General features: G+C 49.9%; 1 long non-coding RNA gene across 6 annotated transcripts in view; it reads right to left on the reverse strand.

Annotated features, from left to right (window-relative positions):
• The window catches only part of LOC107183164, an 18098-nt gene extending 10106 nt beyond the window's left edge, over positions 1 to 7992 (reverse strand). For 2 of the 6 annotated variants that reach the window (XR_001513933.1, XR_001513939.1), the window contains exon 1: positions 4032 to 4043. This is a non-coding gene — a long non-coding RNA (uncharacterized LOC107183164). Of the gene's footprint in view, positions 1 to 2415; positions 2424 to 2516; positions 2526 to 3142; positions 3149 to 4031; positions 4045 to 4082; positions 4114 to 7981 lie in introns of those variants that run through there. The other 4 variants (XR_001513938.1, XR_001513934.1, XR_001513935.1 and 1 more) reach the window with 4 other exon arrangements.
• Positions 7993 to 8840: the final 848 nt, after the last annotated feature.

Here is an 8840-nt window from a genome sequence, read left to right on the forward strand (position 1 = left end):
AGAAAAGAGCGGTAACGCTCAGTGCTGGTGAAGACGCAGAGAAACTGGATCACCTATCCATCGCTGGGAGAGTCTGGCAGAGTTTCATTTATTTATTTACTTATTTATTTACAGAATTAAACATGTGGGGCCGGGGGGACCTCATATATACTTGCCATATGCCCCAACAATTGCACCCTTGGGTACTTATCTCAGAGTAATGAAACGTTTATGTTCATACGAAGACCTGTCCATGAATGTTTGGGGCAAGTTCATTTGAAACCTGGAAACACCTCAGATGTCCTTCAATAGGTGAATAATTCAACCAACTTGGGTCCATCCACACCATGGAATACTACACAGCAATAGAAATGAATGAACTAGTGATAAAGGCAACACCTTGGATGGATGTCAAGGGAACCGTGAGGAGTGAAAAAAGCCAGTGTCAAAGGTTATAGACAACCCAGTTCCACTTAATAGCACGCTTGACATGACACAAGTATAAGGTGGAGAACAGACAGGTGGCTTTCAGGGAGGTGAGAGGGGGTGGCTGTGGCGATAAAAGATAAGCGTGAAAGATCCTTGAAATGGAATCTTCTGTGGTGGTCACATCACACACACACACACACACACACACACACACACACGCAAAGGAGTGCATGTAAAACTGTTGAAATCTGAGGAAAGTTGATGGATTTTATTAATGTTAGTTTCCTGCTCAGGTCTGTGGTGAAAACTGAGGGAAAGGTGCATGAAGTCTTTCTGTATTCATTTTTCTTTTTATAGCAGCTTTATTGAGATAACTCATGCGCATACAACTTATCCCTTTAAAGCATACAATTCAATGGTTTTTAGCATATTCACAGAGTGCAGCCATTCTCATAATATAATTTTAGATACTATTATGCTAATATATTTAAATAATATAAGTGGCTAAAAATATTGATCAAGTCAATCAAATTATAGGATCATGTTTAGATAATACAATTTTAGAACATTTTTATCACCCCCAAAATAAATCCATTTACGTCCCAGCCGGTATGGGTCAGTTGGTTGGGTGTTGTCCTGTGCATGGAAAGGTTGCTGGTTGGATTCCTGGCCTGGGCACAGGCCCGGGTTCCAACCTTGATCCCCTGTAGGGGGCGTGCAGGAGGCAGCTCATCAATGTTCTGCTCTTACATTGATGTTTCTCTCTCTCTCTCTCTCTCTCCCTTCCTCTCTCTTGAAAATCAATTTTGGCCCAGCCAGCATGGCTCAGTGGTTGAGAGTCGACCTATGAACCAGGAGTCACAGTTTGATGCTCAGTCAGGGCACATGTCTGGTTTGTGGGTTTGATCCCCAGTGAGGGGGGTGCAGGAAGCAGCTGACCAATGGTTCTCTCTCATCATTGATGTTTCTATCTCTCTCTCCCACTCCCTTCCTCTCTGAAATCAACAAAAATACATATTAAAAAAAGAATCTCATTAGCAGTCAATGCCGTTCTCCCCTGGCCCCAAGCACTGGCAACCACGAACCCACTTTCTGCCTCTCTGGCTTTGCGTGCTCTGGACATTCATGTGATGTGGACTTTTGTGTCTGGCTCCTCTCACTGAACACCGTGTTTTTAAGGTTCATCCATGTTGTAGTGAGTGTCAGCGCTTCACTCCTTTTCATGGTCACATAACATTTCATTGCATGACTTGCGCAAGTAAATATCGTGACTGCTTCAGCCTACCTCATTTCTGATTTGTTGATTCTCATTTTGTATGGGAAAGTGATTGGTGACAAATATTTTATAATCACCCTTGTACAGCGCTCTGTGAAGTGCGTGCAGGGTTTACAACAGCCTAAGGAGCTGACAGTATTGGGAGTGATGACTTAAAAGCGCACATAAATCTAAACTTAAATTATAAAGACCAACTCCAAATGCATTCAGGATCACTCCTGCGGTATATTATCTTGTTTATTAACAAAAAAAACCTTCACTTGCGCATCTTTATGAGTGTGTCTATTTAAATTCATAAACTTTGAAAAAGGTGGATGACTCCAATTTCTTGAATTTTCACTTAAAACCTTTAGTATCATGTAATTTGTGATAGTTGTCTGTCTTTCTAGATGCATTTATGATGTATAACCAGGGCTAGGTATAGATTCTTGTATTCAGCTAAAACATTTCTTTTTGTTTAATTCTACATACATGTATAATTCCTTGCAGTAGGCAGGGGCAGTGGGGAATCTGGCTGAGATCTCACCGCAATTCCATGACTGAGCTGAAAAGGACAGTCACAGTCAATCTCAGGGACTAATGCACATTACATTTTATATCAAAATTATTTTCTAATTATAGATTTATAGATGAGCAATTTTTTCTCCATCATTTTAAAAAAATAATTATTTATTGTTGAAAGTATTACATATGTCCCCATCTCCCCCCACCATTAACCCTCACCAACCCACCCCGACCCCTGCCCCAGGCCCTCACCGCCCCATTGTCTGGGCCAGGGCCATGGGCCATGCATATATGCATCCAAGCCTCTTGGTTGGTTGCTCCTACCCACCCACCCTCCCTCGCCTTCCCTCTGAGATTCTGCACTCTGTCCCATTAGATTAGCAATTTTTTATTCCCGCGTGCTTTTTGGGTTCCTCCACAATTACTTTTCAACCTAGATATAGTAACCAAGGGCTAGGTAGATGTTTGGAAATAATAGATACATGTAAACTAGAATTGTATGATTTTTATATAATAGTTATATGGTATACCATTCTGCTTTCTCTGTTTTAATTTTTTTTACTGCTTGATTTGAGAGAGAGAGAGAGAGAGAGATTTATTGTTCCACTTATTTATGCATTCACTGGTTGATTCTTGTATGTGCCCTGACCGGAGATCAAACCCACAACCTTGGCATATCAGGACAGCGTTCTAACCAACTGAGCTACTCAGCCAGGGTTGTTGACTCTGTTTTAAAACTTAAACGTAACCACATGCTTCCCCCTCCCCCTATTTGTTACTATTAAAATCCCTATCCTCCTGGACATTTGTGACTACTTAGCGGTGTGTGTGTGTGTGTGTGTGTGTTTAATTTCATACGAATGCATATTTGTGATATCTTCTTTTTCTCTATATTGACCAACACAAAGAAAGCTAGAGAAAAAGAAGTCAAATTTGGCACAACTTCTGCAAGACTCAGATCTATCAAAGCACCTCTCCATAGCACCCATCTGAGGTGACAAAGGAGCTATTTACAGAGGTGTAGTCAGGGTAATGGAAGCCCTCGGGGCACAGTGCAGCACTTGGGGTAGCTGTTACCCTGTCTAGGTCTGAGTGGGCAAGGGGGGAATGTTTGCTGAAATCCAGTGGAAGCTGAGGCTTGGAAGGGCTCAGAACAGTGCAGCAGAACAGAAGGTGGGAGAATAAATACCGGCACCCCTCATTCTCCCCCCCACACACACCACCGCTGTCTCCCATTGGTTGAACACAACATGATTTGGCCAATAGGAGACTGAGAATTTTGTCTATGCAGATGAGCCTCTCCCAGGACCTGGGCCTACATGGGAAAGCATTAAGACTAGATCTGGGGAGGAGGATGGGCAAATGGAAAATTTCTAGCACAAACCCAGGCCTCCAGTCTTCCCAGGGCCTGTCACCTGAGTCCCCCATAGAGCCCGGCCAGCTCCCAGCTGATGCTACAAGTGGCCTCTGTGTCTCTTGCTTTGGGGTGGGCTGGGCTCGCTGTGCGATGCTGCTATGTGGGCTGGGCCAACTCAGAGTGGGTCGTAGAGAGGGCCTCTGGTCGGAGGACATGGCCGGTGCCTCTGGCTGACATGTTTCCTTCCAGGATGGAGCCTACATTATTCATCCTGATCGTCAAGACCCTCTCCATCTCCAGCCCAGCTCCTCGCCTTCTCCTCCAACCCGGCTCCCCCGGCCCCGCCCACTCCTCCACCTGCACAGCCTTACGTTCAGCTGATTCAGTCTCAACACTCTTGGCACCAAGTCTTGACCTACACGGAGCTCCCTGCCAGGCACACCCCCCCACTGCACACCCCCTCTCCAAGTCCTCCCACTGTGAGACCCGGGAGGCACCGTGTGAGCTGGAGCTTAAAGACAAGGAGGAGCTCATCACAGGAAGAGCCCTGGCGGAGTCAGGAAGAGGGCACTGCAAGGGCAAAAGCACCGAGAGGGGCCGGAGGAGGAGCAGGGAGGTCGGCTGGAGCAGAGTGGGGGGCGGGGAGGAGGTGAGGGCAGGAAGGTCACCGAGAAGCTGGATTTTAGGGGTTCTCTTAGACCAGGGTGGGCAGCTTGAGCTTGACTTGAGTGTAATGAAGGATTCTTAGACAGTGTCAGTCTTCTCAGGGCGCCTAACAAAATACCATAGATTGAGCGACTTAAACAACAGACACTGATTTCTCACAGTTCTGGAGACTGGGACATCCAAGATCAAGGTCCTGCAGATTTGGTTCCTCATGAGAGCCCCGTGCTGCCTTTCGGATGGCTGCCTGCTCACTGTCCTCACAGGGAGGAGAGAGGAGCTCTCGTCTGTCCCTCTTCCTATAAGGACACTCATTCCATCATGGGGGCCCCGCCCGCAGGACCTCATCGAAACCTAATTACCTCCCAAAGGCCTGCCCTCCGAATATCTCATTGAGGGTTTGGGCTTCAACATAGGGATTTGGGAGGAAGGACATAAGCATTCAGATCATAACAGAGTTTGAATGAATGAGTGAGTAAATGTTTGGATGGATGAATGAATGAATAAAAGCATAGGAGGCTGATTCATAGCGACAGCCTTGGTCCGCTCACAGCCCATCACCACCTGGCCCTTCTCAGTATCCCTCGAGGCTGCCTCCTCCCCCAGCCTGGCCCCCGCCGTGGGCCCCACGGGGACAGGTTGCTCCAGCTGCAGGAGCAAGGCCCATCCTGGCTCTATCTTAATGATTCCCAAACAGCTCCACAAACCAAATGGTTCATCACAATTATTATAAAATATTAAAATGACTCACAAAATAAATTATTCACACACCTCATGTTCTACTTCCAGGTGTTTGGGGACTAATGAGATTTTTGTAGTCAGGGAGTAAGGAGTGGCCTTTGGGAATCGGGGAGGTGCTCAGACCGCATCTGCCAATCACGTCATCATATAGACGGAGACACTGAGGCACAGGGTACCGGAAGCAGAGGAGGGACCGGAGGAGGACACAATGACCATCGATGCTCCAATGCGATGTAGCCTGCAGTGGCCGGCATGCAGGCCGGGGGGAGGGGAGGGCCTTCTCTCCCCCGCTGACAGGTGGCTGGAAAAAGCTGAGTCTGTTGCAAATGGCGAGAAGGGCTTGTCGTTTTCAGAATGGTGGGGGTGGGGTGGAGAGAGAGACAGAGACAGGCAGAGACAGGCAAAGACAGAAAGACATTGAGAACCATTGAGAGACAGAAAAAGAATCAGAAAGAGGCAACAGAGACACCAAGAGGCACAGGAAGAGACACAGAAACAGAGAAACAGAGATGCACAGAGAGATAGAGAGAGACAGAGAGACAGAGATAGATACAGAGATAGTGGGGGAGCGATGCAGAGACAGAGAAACTGGAGACTGGATTCGATGTTACTACTATCAACTCATGATCCCCTGAATTCTCACTTGAGTAGATAGAACCAAGGCCGGGGCCAGGCGGGGCTTAGGAAGTGAGGGTGCCCAGCGGGGAGACTCCTCCTAACAGAGGCCACCGAGATAGGAGCTGGGGTGGGAGCTTTTTGGAAGAACCATGTGGTTTCCTCTGCCCTGCCCTGTGCAGTGCAAGCTTTGTCCGGAAGAGCAGCAGCAAGCAGGACCTGGGAGACACCCACAGCGACCGTTCAGCACTCTGGACAGCGACATGCTACTGGAGCTAAGAGAGGACACCCCTGGGGGTCAGTGGCCCCAGCAGTGGGCTTTCTACCTGCCCCTTGGTGTGCCTCCCCCGCCACATAGATTATATCCACCTGCTTTAACGGATTCTTGTCCATCTCACCCCAGACTGTCAGCCTCTCAGGGCAGGTATTGTTGTCAGTTTTGGTTCCTGCTGTGTCCCCAGCTCTTGGACCAGGGCCTGGCTCCCAGCACGTGGCCAATAAATATGTGTGGAATTGACGAATCAGAAGATCTCAGAATCACTGCCCCGACTTCTAGCCTTGTGGAAACTTGGGGTTCGCCGCTGACGCCCAGGCATAGAATCTTAGAATCAACACTAAATCTTAGAATCAGGAAGGAAGGAGTCATGGAACTCTGCCACTCCAGTTCCCTCCACGGGCCCTGGGGAAGGCTCTCTGGCTTGCCTAGGTTACCTCCTGTGATGGGGACCTCGTTACCACCCAAGGCAGCTCACTCAGGTTTTGGAGAGTTCCACGGGTTTGAAAACCCTTCCTTAAGGACAGAGCCCGCATTTTTCACCTTCCACTCCTCTTGGTCTCAGATCCCCATCCCCTGCTTCCTGCAAACCCAGTCCATCCCCTCTGCCTGGGAGTCACTGGGTGGGGAGGATGGGATTTGAGGGCAGGCATCCTGCTTTCCAGGCTCTCTCCCCCTGCTTCAGGCTTCTCTGAACATTTCCGACAAAGATGATAGCTGAGGTGTCAGCTGATAACTAAGGTGTGAGTTGATAATGAAAAGGTTAACTGATAAGGGAAGTGCTGGCCGATAAGAAAAATCCTGGAAGACAACTGCATCAATGTCAGGCAAGAACTGAAGTGCTTGGGCCCACAATGCCTCCGCCCTCCCCCCTCCTTTCTTTCTCAAGCATTTATTGACCACCTACTATCTGCCAGGCCAATGCTGGGATGGGAGTTATAAAAACAGATCAGATGCAGTCTCTCCCGCGGGGCACGCCCTCCGACATGTCTGAGGTCTAAGCTCTCCTGGAAGCCCCAGAGCCAGCAAAGTCTTTTAAGACCAAAGCATGGAGCCATCATGGTGGCCTGGCAGGCGGCGGGCAGACTTCCCCCTCCGGCTCCTGCCTGCTGGTAAAGTACACCCCTGAGTGTCCCCCGCTGGGCCAGCTCTTCTCTCAGGGCGGGCGTGGGTGGCGAGTGACTTCATCTGGCCCCAGTGGCTGTCACTCAGCCCTAGTCAGACAGGAGACAACACGGTTGCCATGGAAACGAATATGCTTCCCCCTGGGGGGGCCGGTGAGCCAAGGGAGCCAGAAACTGTTTATGGATGTGTGAACTGAGGCACAAAGTGACCCAGGCTTGGTGACTCAAGTGGTGGTGGTGGTGGTGGTGGGGGGCACGTTAACTCCTTCACTGCCACTCTCCTCCCCTCTCTGCTCACGCTCCAGGTCCTGGAGGAACCAGGGTTTCAGCGTCAGAACTGAGAGTGCTAGTCATGGAGTGACTCTAGCCCGGCTCTCACTCCAGGCAACCCCCAACCCCTCCGTGCCTCAGAGGCCTCATCCAAAAAGTGGACATGCACTTGTATTCAGGGAACGAACACAGACGCCTGTCACAGGCCTGGTGCTGTTCTGACTCCCCTGGGTTGTCTAGCCCAGTGGGGAAGGGCCAGACAGCCAAGAAATAAGTGAATTAAAGAAAAATCAACAAGTGCCATGGGGGGGAAGTTAGAGAATGGGGGATATGATAGGGAAAGGAGGAAGAAGGGCAGGGGACCTTTAGCTGGGGGCCAGGAAGGAGCTCTGAAAGGAGGTGACATGTATGCTGAGACTCCAAGAATGAGCTGTCTGGGAGATGGGTGGTCCTGGTTGCGGGAACAGCTCATGCAAAGGTCCTGGGGCAGCACCATGCCTCCTTCATTAGAGGAACAGCGAGGAGGCCTGTGTGCTGGAGCAGAGTGAGTAAGAGGGAGAGAGGGCAGAGGTGAGGGCAGTGAGGGGATGGGGCAAGGTAGTACAGGGCATTGTGGGCCATGGGAAGGACCTGAATGCTTACCCCACTGAGGTGGGAGCCCTGGAGGACTGTGGGGAGAGGAGGAGGCGGGACCAGATGTTCATAGGCAACCCCTGTGGCTTTTGTGGGGAGGACAGGCTGTGGGGCACCAGAGATGGGGCCGGGGGTGGGGGGAGCACAGTGACTCTGACCCGCCAGGCGGAGGCTGCCTTGGCCAGCCTCACTGTGTCTCTCCTATGGTTGTGCCGGATCATTTACATATTGAAAGACAGAGAATTTTATTATAAAGAATATTCTTCTTATTTCTCCTTTATATTGTAAGTAGCAAGTTATGTTCTTTGAAAGTACATGTGTAGGTTGGTGATGTTGTCTAGGAATTTTACTCTAGGGTGGGCTGAGACTCACAGCACGAGGGTGGCCCCTGGTGTGGATCCCTGTGACAAGGCTGGGCACACAGTAAGCGCTTGATAATCAGGGCCTATGGTCCATGGGGTCACAGGACAGAGGTGGGCGGGGGGCAGGGTTCTTTCCAGGCTTCTGGGATTTTCAGACACAGTGATCCCATGTCTCAGGACCCAATCACAGCCCCCTCTTCCCCCCCGCCCCACCTCAGACTTCCAGAGAGGGCAAGCCATTTTCCCTAGATCACACAGCCTGTCATGTGACCCTAAGATTTAAACCCTGGCTGTTTGGGCCTGCTCAGATGCTATGGGATGACAGAACTTTGCTCTGCTTCTGGGAGAACCCCAGTTCCCCACTCTCTGCGTAACCCCGCCCTTCAGCCACAGTGATTGAGTCAGAGGTGGCCACGTGATATGGGTCAAGCCAATTAGAATCAGCTGTGGACTTTGCAGGAACCAATAGTCAGGAAGGTTTCCATTTCTATTTGAGTTGCTGACTGGGAAGAGATGAGTAAGGCTGGATCTCGGGGCCTCTTTTGACTCCATGGATGGGGGAGCCTGACTATGAATGAAGCGCACTCAGGGGAGAGCCAAGCTGAGACAGGGA

This window comes from Myotis davidii, unplaced genomic scaffold (genome assembly GCF_000327345.1).
Source record: "Myotis davidii unplaced genomic scaffold, ASM32734v1 scaffold341, whole genome shotgun sequence".
Classification (NCBI taxonomy): domain Eukaryota; kingdom Metazoa; phylum Chordata; class Mammalia; order Chiroptera; family Vespertilionidae; genus Myotis; species Myotis davidii.